Raw genomic sequence first — 16,837 nt, 5'->3', positions numbered from 1 at the left:
AATTGGGTCAAGTCCAAGGTCGTCATGGAGGCCAAGAACTCCCGAGTTGCCGCCGACGTTTCGCCCGCAGATGGCAGATTGAGATCCCCCATGACTATAAGTCTGGGGGTCTCCACCGCCACCCCGGCTATTACATCAGCCAACTCAGGCAGGGCCGTTGATACATAGCAGGGGGCCAGGTATATAATCAACAGGCCCATTTGTACCCCTTGTCCCCACTTCACAAGGAGGGACTCTGCACCGTCTATCTGAGGCACAGTGGTCTCCCTCGGACATAGGCTCTCCCTTATAATGACCGCTACTCCACCGCCCCTACCCCGGGCCCTCGGTTGATGGAATGCCTGGAAACCCGGCGGGCATAGATCAACAAGGGGAACTCCCCCTTCCATGCCCAGCCAGGTCTCGGTGATACCTGCCAGGTCCGCTCCCCCCTCTTGAATAAGCTCTTGAATGAGAATAGAATAGAATAGAATAGAATAGAATAGAATAGAATAGAATAGAATAGAATAGAATAGAATTGGAAGGGACCTTGGAGGTCTTCTAGTCCAGCCCCCTGCTCAAGCAGGAGAACCTATACCACTCAGACAGGTGATTGTCTAGTCTCTTCTTAAAAATCTCCAGTGATGGAGCGCCCACGATTTCTGGAGGCAAGCTGTTCCACTGGTTGATTGTCCTCACTGTCAAAAAGGTTCTCCTTAATTCCAGGTTGCTTCTCTCTTTGATCAGTTTTCAACCATTGTTTCTCATCCTTCCCTCTGGTGCTCTGGTGAACAACATGACTCCCTCTTCCTTGTCGCAGCCCCTCAGATACTAGAATACTGCTAACATGTCTTTCTTCTTTTCTTTAGACTAGCCAAACCCAAGTCCTGCAGCCATTCTTCGTGTGTTTTAGTCTCCAGGCCTTTGATCATCTTAGTTGCTCTTCTCTCTTTATCTTTTTTGTGATATGGTGACCAAAATTGGCTGCAGTATTCCAGGTGTGGTCTTACTAGGGTTTTATAAAGGGTTTTATAATACTTTGTGTGATCTTGATTCTATGCCTCTGTTTATATAACCAGAGCTTTTTTGGTTGCTGCTGCACACTGCTGGCTCATAGTCAAGTGATCGTCCACTAGGACTCCAAGGTCTCTCTCACAGTTACTGTTTCCAATCCTCAGGTACTTTGCTGGTGCTCCAGGATTTATGAAAGATGTGATAACATCTGCCAGCTCTTTCAGAATTCTGGGATGTAATCTGTTGGGCTCTAGTGTTTTATAGTTGTCAAGGTCAGATAGGTGTTCTCTTGCCATTTTCTTGCTTATTTTAATTTTTATTTCTAGTATGTCTTTTGCAGTGGTTTTTTTGGGTATGTTGGGCTATAGTTTCTTTTTGTGTGAAGATGCAAAGTATGAGTTAAGCAGCTCTGCTTTCTCTCTGTTGTCTGTCATTTCCTTGCCATCTTCTCTCTTTACTGGGCCTACAGTTTCCTTGACTTTTTTCTTGTTATTAATATGTTGGAAGAAACTTTTTTTTATATTATCCTTGATTTCTCTTGCAAGTCTTTGTTTGTTCTGAGCCTTTGCTTTCCTGACTTCATCTTTGCATGTTCTGGCTATCTGCTGATAATTGGCCTTAGTTATATGCCCCTCTTTCCATTTTTTCTTTTTGTCCTTTTTGTCTTTCAGTTTGTCAGAGATATCTTTGTGCAGCCATGCTGGTTTCTTCTTGAATTTCTTGTTTTTCTTTCTCAATGGTATTGTGCTGGTATAAGCTTTTATGATAACATTTTTCAGGGTTTCCCACACTTCTTGGGTTGTTTTCCCCTTTAGGATTTTCATCCATGGGATCTTTCCTAGGTGCTCTCTGAGTTTGTTAAAATCAGATCTTTTGAAGTTTAAGACACTGGTTGGATTGTTTTCTATTGATAGTGTTTGCATTATATTAAATTCCAGTATGATGTGGTCACTTTCACTCACGGTTCCGGCAATTTCAATTACCTCTATCACTTCTGCTCTATTTGTAAGGATTAAGTCCAGTATAGCTTTACATCTAGTTCCCTCTTCCACCTTTTGAGTGACAAAGATGTTGGCTAGATTGGTTAGGAATCTGTTTGATCTCCCACTCACTGCAGAGTTTGTCTCCCAGTTGATATCTGGATAGTTGAAGTCTCCTATTACTATTGTGGTATGCTTTCTACATATGTTTGTTAACTGGTTGGCAAAAAGTTCATCTATTTCTTCTGATTGGTGGGGTGGCCTGTGATAACCTATGGCAATGTCACTTTTTTTTCTTTTATATTGACCCATATACTGTACATTCTGGAGAGATTTTATTTTTGATCATGTGCATTTCTGTAGATATGTAGTGTTCTCTTACATATAGTGCAACTCCCCCTCCTCTTTTTGTAGACCTGTTTCGTTTGAATTTTTTTCCCATTCATCAGTCCATTCGATTCATAGGTTTCGTCCCACCAGGTTTCTGTTATGCCAACTATGTCATACCCTCCCTCCTGTACTACTGCTCCTAGTTAGCCCTGTTTTTTAAAAAAGTTTTTGAACTCCAATTCCTTTTTGTTCTTTACTGGGGATCTTCCCTCCCTTCCTATTGGGACCACAAACTTAATTGTTGCCTTCACTTCTGTTGCTTGCTGCTCCGGCCTCTTATTGTTTTCTCTGTCGGCTCCCTTCAGTTTTCAGTGCTCACCTCTGCTCTGGTCAGGCCTCCATTCAGCTTTCTGGTCGGCTCAGCTCTTCTCTCTGGTCTGCTCCTCTCAGCTGGCCTCTCAGCTTGAGAAACCAGAGAGGACTCTGGCTCGAAGCCTCTCTGTTGCTGCTGCTGCTACTGCTGCATTTCTCCCCCTCCCCCCCCCGTCAGGTTTTGCCACCTCCAATTTCTCACAGCTGAGAGATTGCTGTAGGCTTTTTGTCCTCTGCCAGGCCAGGCTAGCAGGAGGCAGGGGAGGGGGCTGCTGGTCTCGCTGGGGAGGGGACGCTGATCCAGTCCTCCATCTGAGGCAAGTCTCCCCTGAGGAGGTCTGCAGGGCTGGAAAAAGGCAGGGAGAGGGCTGTGGGAGTTGGGCTGTCTCTGCTTTGCTGGGCCCTGGGTCGGGCTGCCTGGATCCCCCCCCCCTGAGCTGGGCTGCCTTGATTGGCCTAGGCAATTGCTGAATAAATGCTGTGACCCACCAGTTCACACTTCCAACAGTCTTTCTCCTTGTCTGCTATTCAGATGCTGGTTTGCTGCTCTCTATTGCCTTTTTTTTCAGCATTGGGCTGCTTAGCTGTGCTCCAGAGCTGACTCTCTCGTTCTCTGTTGCCGGCTGCCTCTGACTCCACGTGTTTGCTGGTGTTTTCCTCCTTACCCCAACTTCTTCTTTTCATTTATCCTTTCTATCTTCCTTATCTAATTTTCTGCTTCTTTTTCCTCCCTCTTCCCCTCTCTCTCCTAGTACCTTCCTACTTAGTTTGGTTACTTCTCTCCCCGTGTTCCAATACTGCTTCCTATGCTGCCGCCATCTTGCATCCAATTTATTTATGGTTTTATTGCCTTGCTAGTTTTTCATGGTTTTAATAATTTTTAACTCAGTCTTATAACTTGGGTTATTTTGAGAGGGCAATGACAATAGGAGTACTGTAAAATTTTTAAGATAAATTATTTGCTACACATTATCTAAAAGTTGCTTAATTTGCATTTTTATGTCACCATGTTTCAGGGAGTAAACACAATGATAAGAAAATAAAGAAATAAAATTCTATGACAATATTCAAAAGTTTAAGACTGCTAGAAGTAAAAGGAAGAAATATAAAGTTAGTTTACTTGATCAAGATTAAAACATGTCATTATTTTTAGCAATCCTTTAAGATTTCCTACTGACGCAAGATTTAAAAATTGAAGTTTTATAAATTTGTTTATATATCAGAGATGGGATAAAACATAAAAAGTAAATGTTTGTAACTTTAGAGGGACTGAAGAGTCACTAAATTTGTTTATATTCTTTGTGATGAAGGTTGGAAGTTACTTCCCTATATATTTCTTTTCTCTTTCTTTATTTTAGTCCTACTTTTTCCTTTCATCTTTTCTTGCATTTCTTATTTATATTCTCTTCTTTCTTCAAACTAAGATTATATTAGATTTTACTGTTATAATAAAAATTCTTAATAAAATTAGTTTAATATATAACATTATTTATATACATAAAACTCCAAATTATTAATAGTATGAAAACATATTTTAGATGATTTTAAGTATAAGCATTTTTAGTATCGTTGTGGTAAGAATTAGTTGGAATATTAATTTGTTTATTTGTTTATTTATTTATTCAATTTCTATCTCAACAATGACTCTAAGCAGCTTACAACTCTAAAAACTGTAATTAATAGATAAGGTATAAAAGAAAGTATATTTCTTATAATCTGATAATAAAGGTATTTCCAAAGATATTCTTTCAAACATTTGCTGAAATCATCAGAGATTTTTTTAAAAGTTTTGAAATTAATTTTAAATTATTGGAAATTCATAGTATTAGAATACATGACAAATTATTGTTATAAGTGAATGAAACAACAGTGAAAGTGGAATAACTTCAGGAGGAGAAGTACAGTCTTATATGAAAAACTACATCGATTTCTGAATAGAATGAAGAATGGGCATAAGTAAATATAGTATGGAAGCTGCTTGAAACGCAATGAAAAGAATTATATTACTGAGTCCCCTAGAAGTATAAATTAATGTGATGTATAAAATATGCTTGGCATGAATGAAAGACATGAAGGAAAAATGTATAAGAGAATGACTGTTGCAAAAAATGAGGATGGAAATTGTGTATGTAAATAAAAAAGATAGTAGTTGCAAAGAATAGAGAAAAAGAGGTGAAGGAAACAAAGAAAACTGTGCTGAAATTAATTTTTGTCTGGAATATAGATTAAGAAGTCTACCAGCAACTAAGGTAACTTTAAGAATACACTGAAGTGAATATATTTCAAAGTATTTTAGAGATTTGTATGGGAATGGAAATGAATACTTTAAATATTAGGGTCTGGGGGAAAATGAAATAAGTCCTATAAAAATATTTATAGATAATAAGACTGCAGGTGTAGATTTTAACAGAATAACAAAGTTGGAAGTGATCTTGCAGATTGTCTAACCCCCTGCTCAAGCAGGAAACCCAATACCATTTCAGATAAACAGTTGTCCAGTCTCTTCTTTAAAATCTCCAGTGTTGGAGCACCCAGAGATTCTGGAGACAAGTGGAAGTTAATAGTGGACTCCCATTGCTCATACATTAAATGACTCAATTTAAAATCTTTGGTATTTCCAGTAAACCCTTAGGTTTATTTACAATGTAAGCTTTGTATAATTTTTCAGTTTTTGTGAAACAGCTGTCACCCTTTCACATATAATGTTCTCAAAATTTCTTATGATCAAGCAAAAGATTCTGGGTATATCCCCTTGGTCTGTATCTCATTTCAGTTTCAATTGAGATAGAGAATATGATGCAAACATATAAATTCTCGCATTGGAAGAGAAACCACTACAGATGATAGCCTCCTTTTTTTTGGTAAAGCTATCTTACATTACCTATTTTTTCCTCTTTATCAAAATAATGAAAAGTAATCATTAGTATTATTTCAGGGAATCAAAGGTTTAAAATTTAAGCTGAATGATTTTTGAAGGCAATATGTTTCTTTTATCTGTTTTTCTTTCCTTTTTCTATTTTGCACAGACAAATTTGTATCACCTAGTAAAAGAATTTCCACAATATCTTCATTTGACAAGAAACACAGGAAACTCTAGAGTGTTGGACATTCACACATAGTCTCAACCTTTTTATAATTTGAAAATATGACATACATCTACATTTTTTTTTTTACAAATGATCAATAAGGACCAGCACAAACAAAGAACCAATCAGAGACCAGGGGTCATCAACTTGCACCAATTAGAAACAAGCTCAGCTAAACACCATTTAGAAGTCACAATGCCAAGCTATAAAGATAGGAAGCCAGTCAATTACCTGTGATCTGCCAGTCATAACTGCTGATGAAACATCAGGAAATCTGGATGGGCTCCAGCATGAATCTAATAGCTGGGAAGACTAAACTTCTGGTCCCAGAGATCAACTCAGATGGATCAGGAAATCTTGATGTGGTCATTAATTTCTAAAGCACATTATCCAACAGTCATGAAAATCTGTGCAGATACACCTACAACTTTATAAAAGTTTGTTTCCCCTTTAAAAAAAATTTCAGCCCAAACTTGGTTTCAGTTAATTTAATAATAATTAATTGGAAAGGCTGCAGGCTTCTCCTTTCTGCTTGGCACTAATTTCAGGGTCACATTGCTGAGGAAATATGGACAGAATTAGGCAGGTACTTTCCTGCTGTGAAATAATTATAGCCATTGCATAAACTGGATAGTTTTTAATGTGTCGGACAAAACTTCCCACTTTTACATAAGATAGTATATAAAAGTGTACCTAACTGCTGTTGTCCCAACACAACATTTTTGAGAGAGGAAAAGCTTCATCTGTGACATTTCTCTGTTCTGCAGAATCTACATTACAAAATTCAACTTTACTCATCACAAGTAATCTTAGCACGGCTATTAGGATTAAATGTATTTTGAAAATATTCATAGTACAGTCCCAGCCAAGGCTTAGGACTAAGAACAACAAAGTGTGCCAAAACACAATGTCTTTGTCTTTGGGTGCAATTCATCCTTGTAAGGAACTTTCTGGTCCAACAGAAGAACAAGGACAGCTCTACTATTAGCTAGATAAGACAACTACTTCAGGTGACAAACAGTGGCATTTAACAATCCCATTTTCCTGTGGCTAGTATACAGGTCAGTATATAGCATTAATTTATCTCTATTTTAATGAAAAGAAGGACTAAGAGTGACATGATAGCAGTGTTCCAATATCTTAACCAGCTGCCACAAAGAATAGGAGGTCAACCTATTTTCCAAAGCACCTGAAGAAAGGCAGAACAAGATGCAACGGATGGAAACTAATCAAGGAGAGAAGCAACCTAGATCCAAGGACAAATTTCCTGATAGATAGAACAATTAATCAGTGGAATGACTTGCCTCCAGAAGTTGTAAATACTCCAACACTGGAAGTTTTTAAGAAGACATTGGACAGCCATTTGTCTGAAATGGTGTATAGTTTCGTGCTTGAGCAGGGGTTGGATTAGAAGACCAATTCTGTTATTCTGACTACATTGGTGGATCCCAAACTAAACTTGCCCTGATTAATTGGTATAAACAGAAAGGCAGAATTTCCTAACTTATTAATGAAGTAAAGATTGATCTTTAAGTTCAGTTTCTTTCTAAATGGGGAAAGAAGAGAGGACAGAATTTTGTCTTTCAGGTTAAGTAGGAAATTGCCTTTATGCCAGCTCTGCTTCTGCACTTACAAAGATGACAAATATCAAATATAAAACAAAAGGCCAGCTAGATTACTGTAGAGATATGGTTTTATGAAATATTTCTAGTTTAATATTTTTTCAGCTGGAAAACCTTACAAGAAAAATTGCTGGGCTGAACAAAAGCATCTAATGGGATATGATATGAAGACAATGCATATTTAGAAGTGAAATCAATTTCTTTGGAAATCCCCTTTGCTAGCATAGGAAATAATTGTTGATATTCCCACATCGGAAATAATTGTTGATGTTCTCAGTGAAGAAGGCAAAAGTATCCTGTCCAGAACAGCTACATTTTTGCAATAACAGCTGACAAAGGGAATACTTATGCCAGTAACATAGAAGAATAAAAAAAAAACATTTTTCAGTTGACCTACTCGGAAAGTCATTTAGCTAACGGTATGCTGACAGCATGAAAAATAGAATCTCCCAAACCTCTTCAGGAGATTTTTCATAACTGTAATGTTAAACATAAACCAGTTAAATAGCTGACATAAATTAAACATAAAATCAAGTTAATGTAGTTATCTTCCTATCCACCCACAATTATCTATTGGACTTATCTCTGTTGCAATGTCTTGGCAATATTTTGTTTTTTTCAAAAGGTCATAATATACACAGAATACATTGAAAGTTTCTCACACCAGCCCATTTGTTAATGGAGATATATATACTCTGTCATTTCTGTCTGCCAAAATAATTATATGTTAACTCAGATAAAATAATGTTTTCTGTAACTAGGGTGTGATTTTTTTTTTTTTAAAAAAAAAACCCTGCTAACAAATGAGTTATTTCATTCATTCAATACTATGTGGGCTACAATTTATTGCTACTTGGAGCAAATTTTCATCTTGTCTGTAAATATATACTACAGAATAAGTACAGAAGCAATCATATTTCTCTGGAAATTCATAGCCTGAATTTGCATATTACATTAAGCCATAATATTGATTTTTTTTAACTACATGTAATATATGAAGACATCTATGATGTCACAGTTTGATTTATACCTCATCTTTCCTTGTAACTTAAAAACACATGCAAGAATAGACCCTCCAATTACAATTCCTGTCTCCCCCCCCAACAACTTCCTATAAGAAAAGAATGGATAAGCAATAATGACTAGTGATAGCCATCCAGTTAGTTTTTCTGGTTAAGGATGGATTTGAATTTGGGTTTCCCTATCCTAGTTTAACATCTTACTTTTACACTTACATTTACACATTGGGATCCTGAGTTTCCCAAACAGACTATGCCCTGTGTTGAAAAAGAGGCCATATTTTAAATCAAGATTTAAAATGGACACCAAACATCAAAAATGTAATCAGAAAAGCACAACAAAGAATGTTCTTTCTGCGCCAACTCAGAAAGCTCAGACTGCCCAGGGAACTGCTGATACAGTTCTACAAAGGAATTATTGAGTCTGTCATTTGCACCTCTATAACTGTCTGGTTTAGAACTGCAACCAAACAAGACAGACACAGACTTCAACAAATAGTTAGAACTGCAGAAAAAACAATTGCTACCACCCTGCCATCCATTGAGGACCTGCACGAGCAAGAAACAGAGCTTTGAAAATATCTACAGACCCCTCCCATCCTGGACATAAACTATTTCAACTTCTTCTCTCAAGACAACGCTATAGGGCATTGCACACCAGAACGACTAGACATAAGGACAGTTTTTTCCCCCATGCCGTCACTCTGCTTAATAACTAAGTCCTACAACACTGTCAAAATACTTAGTAAAGCTGTATTACTATGATACTCCTCATCTTTCTTATTACCTACCCTTATCTTCTTATGACTATAACTTTGCTGCTTGTATCTTACAATTTATATTTTTCTTGTATCCTAGTATGATTTACATTGTTTGCTTAGCTAATACTCCAAGTGTTGCATCTTATAATTTATGATGAAGTGTTGTATTTCACGATTTATGATGAATGTATTTTCATGTTGTATATGATCATGATTATCACTATTACTTGTATGTACACTGAGAGCTTATGCACCAGAAACAAATTCCTTGTGTGTCCAACCACACTTGGCCAATAAAGAATTCTATTTCTATTTCTATTCTATTTCTATTTCTATGAATATGAAATATCTGCCTTTCCCTAAGGAGATCTATGCATCCTACCAGATCAGATAGGATGGCCATATTCCTGGTTCCTTTCCCCAAATATTGTTACCTAATGAGGGCTAGAAAGCATGCCTTTTCCCTGCCCTATGGAACATCTCTCCTCCTGAAATCCAATAGGCCTCCATCCTTTTAGCATTTTGTAAATCCTTAAAAGACCTGTCTCTCTGCCCCTGCCCAATCTCTTGGAAGATTAAATGATGTTATATCAGCATGGACTTGTACCAGGTTTTTGCTGTTTTTAATATTTTATATTATAACTGGTTATGTTTAATATTTTTTACAATGATTTTATATGTTTTTTAATTTTTGTTTCAGAGCTGCCCAGAGTTGGCTTAAAGATGGGTGGCTATATCAATAAATAAATATAAACCAATTGCCTATATAAGAACATAAAAAATGTTAATAAATCTGAATATTTTCTTGTTTAACATATTTACAAAACTCGTGCACAACCACACACAAATAGTCATGTTCATGTGAAAAATCTGATCTGCCAATACCGCAGAAGACAAGCGCAAGATCCAAAAAGATCTTGACAGACATGAACACTGGGCCCTATTTAACAAAATGAAATTCAACATTGATAAAAGTACACTTAGGCAAAAAAAAAAAAAAAAACAATTGTAAAGATACAGACTAGGTGAAACTTGGCTTACTGCCAGTAATTGTGAGAGGAACCTTGGAATCCTAGTGGACAATCACTTAAATATGAGCCAACAGTGTATGGCAGCAGCCAAAAAAACCAATGTAATCCTAGGTTGCATTAATAGAGGAACAGAATCAAGATCACATTAAGTTCTAGTACCTCTTTACAAAGCCTTAGTAAGACCTCACTTGGAATACGGTATCCAGTTTTGTTCTCCACAATATAAAAAAGATGTCGAGACTCTGGAAAGAGTACAGAGAAGAGCAACCAGAATGATCAGGAAGCTGGAGGCTAAAACATACAAAGAATAGTTATAGGAATTGGGTATATCTAGTCTAATGAAAAGAAGGACTAGGGGATACAGTGTTCCAATATTTGAGGGGCTCCTACAAAGATGAGAGGGTTAAACTATTTTCAAAAGCACCAAGATAAGAAACAATGGATGGTAACTAATCAAGGAAAGAAGCAACCTAGAACTAAGGAGAAATTTCCTAATGGTGAGAGCAGTCAACCAATGGAATAGCTTGCGTTCAGAAGTTGTGGGTGTTGCATCATTGAAGGATTTCAAAAAGAAGTGGAAGATTTGTCTGAAATGGTATAGGATCTCCTGCTTGAGCACGGGGTTGGACTAGAAGACCTCCAAGTCTCTTCCAACTCTACGATTCTATGTTCATAGGATGGACTCTACACAAAGAGATAAGATTTCTTAACTAACTCTGGGTCTTCAGTGGGGGATAATGACAAATTATTATTCTATTTGCAAGTATCAAGCTGGTGTAAGCAATCAACAGAATAGAGAGCTTCATAAAGAAATAGTGCAAATTGTCCTTATTTAGAGAATCAATAAAGGGATTGACTGATTGATTCCTAGACTTTCAACACTTACAAAATTCTTTCATGGTCTTAATAGGAAGCATCCCTGACACAGTGAGAGGATGGAGAAACTTATGTGTGTTCAGCATGGAAACTGTACTTGTATGCAATGTGAAAAATCAGATGTTATGAATTTCCTCCCATCACACAGTTAATTTTATATGTGTATTTCTACAACTATGGTATGCTCAAAGGTGCTATACCAAAAATTAGATTCCAGAATTTCAAGGAGTATAGACTTAATATTGGGAGACGACTTCTCAGCTATCACAGGAACAAAAACAAAGTCAAGTTGGAAAATAGGAAGGAAGAGATTTTTTTTTAGATTTTAGAGGTGATATTCCCATTTTAACTTTCTCTGCTCTTAGTGGAAGTTTGACATTGAGAACTTTCAAAAGAAAGTTGTAGAATTTGAAAGAAACCATGCAGGTGAACCATATGGGAAATCTTCTGATAAAGCTTACTGTAATTATCTCAATGCAGTTTCATAAGTACCTGAGCCAATTAGCCTGCATTCTCAAAAACTTGCTGAGAAAGCAGTTCATCAAGTGCATTGTTTTGAAATTCTTTTTTTAGCCTTGGATAATTTGGGAATATATAACATGTGAAGAGTATTAAGATTAATGTAAATATCTACATGTAAAACAAGTGAGCTAGAAGATCCAGTTTTAAACATCTAACAGAAATGTCCTATCAATTTTTATTCAGAAGTAAATAAAAGTGATCCAAAGAACGTATTTCCACATTAGCATGATTCTGTGTTCTGTATCTTAGATGTAAATAATAGAACTACTAAAAAGGAGCAAACAGGAATAATGTTCATATAATATTATTTATGAAGCAATGTGCTTCATAAAAGCCATGTAAATTTCAAGACTTCTGAGATTTGGTTATACTGTCCACAATGTTGGAACCCACAATATACAATACACATTTTCAAATGTTTCACAGATGATGAATAAAATCATAGAACTAAATGATTATAACTTATTGAGTGTAATATGGGATTCCACCTTATGGGGCTGAAACAAAATAAGACATAATTAGGAGTAACAGTATTGTTTGTAAGCAGTAGTACCCTGACAAATTTGATGTCTGAACAAACTTTTTTTGTGGGTGGATTTCCTTCAAGTCATTATATATTTCAGAGACTGCCTGGACTAGTTTTCTTTCTTTTCTTTCTTTTTTTCTGGGGGAGGGAGGTATATGATTTTTATTAAAATGTTTAAAAGTAGGATAAAAAATAATACAAACTAATACATAGTAAGGAAGAAACAAGAAAAAGAAAGAAGGCTAAGAATGCAAGAAAAGAGAAAAAAGAAAGAAAAATAAAAATAGAATTAAGATACAAGAAGGGGCTTCCAATATTCTCCACAGCAGTTATAAGCACAATTATATTTTGACCTCTCTAAAGTTACATCATGTTTCCCTTCTTTCTATAATCCATCCTGTCTAATCATCAAAGCCATACATCACAAGTACTTTTTTTTCACTTTTACACAAAAAGACAATAAGGGGTGTTCCGGCAGTTTTCTTGACAAGATTTTGGATTGCTATTGTCTCCTTCCTAGAGCTAAAAGAGGAGCAGAGGCCAAGGTCGCCTAGCTGGTTTTGGGTCTAAGATAGGACTAGAATTTACAATATCCTGCTTTCTAGCCCAGTGCCCTAACCAGTACCTCAAATTAGTGTATGCCGAACTTAACCTCAACTAAGTTATTAATATACTGGTCTTCCCCCAGAATTGATCATTCTGGACGAGGGGATAGATGGGGAACTCATTAAATTTGCAGATGACACCAAGCTGGCAGGAATAGCCAACACTCCAGAAGACAGGCTTAGGATACAGGAGGATCTGGACAGACTTGAACACTGGGCGCTATCAAACAAAATGAAATTCATTGGTGAAAAAAGTAAGGTTCTACATTTAGGCAAGAAAAACCAAATGTACAGATATAGTATAGGGGGTACCTTGCTCAATAGTAGTAGCTGTGAGAGGGATCTCAGAGTCCTAGTGGACAATCACTTAAATATGAGCCAGCAGTGTGCTGCAGCTGCCAAAAAAGCCAACACAGTGCTAGGCTGCATCAACAGAGGGATAGAATCAAGATCACGTGAAGTATTAATACCACTTTACAATGCCTTGGTAAGGCCACACTTGGAATACTGCATCCAGTTTTGGTCACCATGATGTAAAAAAGATATTGAGACTCTATAAAGAGTACAGAGAAGAGAAAACAAAGATGATTAGGGGACTGGAGGCTAAAATATATAAGGAACGGTTGCTGGAATTGGGTATGTCTAGTTTAACGAAGAGAAGGACGAAGGGGGATATGATAGCAGTGTTCCAATATCTTAAGGGCTGCCACAAAGAAGAGGGAGTCAGGCTATTCTCCAAAGCACCTGAAGGCAGGACAAGAAGCAACAGATGGAAACTAATCGAGGAGAGAAGCAACCTAAAACTAAGGACTTTGAAGGACTGTCAATCTTGTTAATTGGTCACCTTGTTGGACGGAGGTCTTCGCCACTTACGCGGTTGTGACCTTCAAAAATTCTTCTTTGACCTGTCGGTAAACAGGCTTTACCATATCCCAAAGGACGGACTCGTCCTCCAACCTGATCTACTGGAGGTTCCAGGGAAGGTTGAAATAGTAATAATTTATTATTACTTACATTTGAGAAAATCAGTAGGTGTTCCTCTTTTCTTATGGAGAAACTATTTCAGTGTTTTCTGATCACCCGTTGTGCTGAGAGAGAAAATCAAAAGAAAGTCATATTTCTGTTCCTCCAGCCTCTCATTGTCACCATAACTTGTCTTATATGAATCTTTGGTATATTGCTGTTTGGATAATTTGATCTGAAGTTGCATTTGCACTAATCTGCTATGCTTCAGAAATCCAATCAAAGTCAGAATGGTGCATATTGCCGGTGGAAGAATAGAATAAAGAATAGACTAAAAAAGAGACATAAATCCCACAAAAATGTTACTTTAAGTGCAATTGCAGAATCAGGTCAATCTTTTGAATGTATTTCATTAATCCCAAAGTGTTTTATTAATTCCTGAGATCTGTATGTAGCTTTCAAGGTCAACAGTTTTCAAAGGAATCTTTTCTAATTAATAGATCAAAACTATTTTTTCTTTGATTTGAATTCTTTTGTTTTGTCTTCTTTATGGAAAGGGCAGTGGGATCTCTGCACATTCCAGCAAATGCAATTTGTCTACTTTGACTCAAGTCTCAGTATTGATGCCATTCTAGTTTTGGAATTGCACTCCTGTGTTTCCATGATATTCTCTGCCTTTGGCAATGAAAAAATGAAGTCATTTTTTTTTCAATTTGCCTATAACACAGAATAAATTTTGGCCAGCTGTTGATAGTGATGAGGATTAGTATATTATGGAGATATTATAAAAAGTCAGTGGACCACTCAACTAATCCTGAGGGTTATTTCAACAAATCAGTCTCACACTTGTTTAAACTAATTCAGCATCACGAAAATATCAGATTAAGACAATGGCCCTATTTTGCCTACTTACTTCTTCCAGAAAAAAAGAGTTAAAAACAGCTGTTATTTTGTATTCTCTCCCGGAGTTGTGGTAGTCAATGAATATTTCTCATTAATGGTCAATAGCTAAGGGGTGCCCCCCCAAAGCAATTTATTGCATACATGCATCCTTTAAGAAAATACTGAATGTACATCAAGAAAGAAAGAAAGAAAGAAAGAAAGAAAGAAAGAAAGAAAGAAAGAAAGAAAGAAAGAAAGAAAGAAAGAAAGAAAGAAAGAAAGAAAGAGGTAGGTAGGTAGGTAGGTAGGTAGGTAGGTAGGTAGGGAGGGAGGGAGGGAGGGAGGGAGGAAGGAAGGAAGGAAGGAAGGAAGATCACAATTGGAAAGTTCCTGTACATACTCCCAGTGATTCAAACAAGAAATAATTCCCAGGGGCTCCTCTAATGGTTCTGTTCTGAAAACATTAATACATTTCCAAATTATATGTACCTAAGCAATACTCTGGTAAGTTAATCTTCGACTAATCATCATTTAGTGACCATTCAAAGTTACAACATCACTGGAAAAAAGTGACTTATGACCGTTTTTCATACTTATGACTTTTGCAGCATCCCTATGGTCAATAATCAAAATTGAGATGCTTGACAACTGACTCATATTTATAACAGTTGCCATGTCTCTGGATCAGGTGTCAACCTTTGTAAACTTCTGACAAGCAAAGTCAATGGGGAAGCAGATTCACTTAACAAGCATGTCACTAACTTAACAACTGCAGTCATTCCTTAACAGCTGTATCAAGAAAGGTTGTAAAATGGGGCAAAACTCAACCAATATCTTGCTTAGCAACATAAATTTTGGGCTCGATTGTGGCCGTAAGTCGAGGACAACCTGTATAGGATTCCTAAATGTTTTGGACTCACATCTCCCAATAATCTTAATGTGCACATCTCCCCTAAAAATCCAATTGTCCCAATGAATAAAACAATGCAATGAAACTTTATTTTTAATAAAGATATAAAACAAAACAACATTTGTGCATCCTCCATCACCATGTTACTCTCTTGAAACCAGTATTTTGGGAATGGTGGATTTATTGTAACAATGTAGAACTAAAAGGTTTTTCACATCTTCTCTGGATTCTGTTTGCACTTCCCCAAATGATGTACACCTCACAGTTTGAGAAAGTCTATTCTAACAGCTCTATTTGAAAGAGACATCTGGTGTCTCTGTTCTTTTCCAGTAGCTTCTAATCCTGGCTGTGTATCCTAGATGTCACAGTTGTGTTGTAGATTATTTATACATGTTGCCATTCCTTGCCTCCTTCTGGACTTCTTTAGGCAGCTTGGGACATCTGAGAGGAGATGGGGTTCTCTTTTGTCTACCACATTAAAGACTGTTTCATTTCAATCTGTATTTTTTCTCCCTTTAAACAATTTTCTTCTCCTTGGCTTGATTGCTGGGATGTGCAGAGGGCATTCAAAGGCTTTTCAGCACTCTGACAGCTTTTGTCTTAATTGGCAGTGTTGTGGCTGATGCTGCACAGGTATTGGCAACATGGAAGATGGGAGAAAAGGATTTGAAAAAGACCAAGATGAGGGACTGGCAGCCAGAATGAGTGGGAGTTGCAAATCTTTCTCTGAATCAGAGCTTGGTCCGCTGCCGGTTTCCATTTTTATCCTTTCCAACCCAATGGAATATTAGAAATAAATTATGTAAAAGGCTCAAGATGTTTTGTCCATCTGTCCAGCAGAAGGTTAACTCTGAGAAAACTGAACAGAATGGAACCAAATTTGATATGGCAAGAGAGACAGCGTATGAAAGACTGAGTTGGCAGATGGGCTAGATCTGGCTGAGAGTGCAGGATCAGCATTTTAGAAAAAATATCTCAATAGATTTCTCTAGGAAAGCCTATTGGACCACAGGTTGTAATGCTGCTGAGTGCTCCATTCTAAGCCTCCTTCTCCTGTTCCTTCTGAGTTCACCCATCTGCAATATGTCCTGGGCTTTACAAATGCAACACAAGGAAATGGCAAAAACGCACCTGAGTAGCAATAGCACTTAGACTTACATACTGCTTTATGGTGCTTTACAGCCCTCTCTAGGTGGTTTACAGAGTCAGCATATTGGCCCCAACAATCTGGGTCTTCATTTTACTGACCTTGGAAGGATGGAAGGCTGAGTCAATCTTGAGTCAGTCAGGACTGAACTCTTGGCAGTGAGCTGTATTAGCCTGCAATACTGCATTCTCACCACTGCACCACCATGGTTC

The sequence above is a fragment of the Protobothrops mucrosquamatus genome, unplaced genomic scaffold (genome assembly GCF_001527695.2).
Source record: "Protobothrops mucrosquamatus isolate PMUCROS unplaced genomic scaffold, P.Mucros_1.0 scaffold62, whole genome shotgun sequence".
Lineage (NCBI taxonomy): Eukaryota > Metazoa > Chordata > Lepidosauria > Squamata > Viperidae > Protobothrops > Protobothrops mucrosquamatus.
This window is presented reverse-complemented; position numbering follows the sequence as displayed.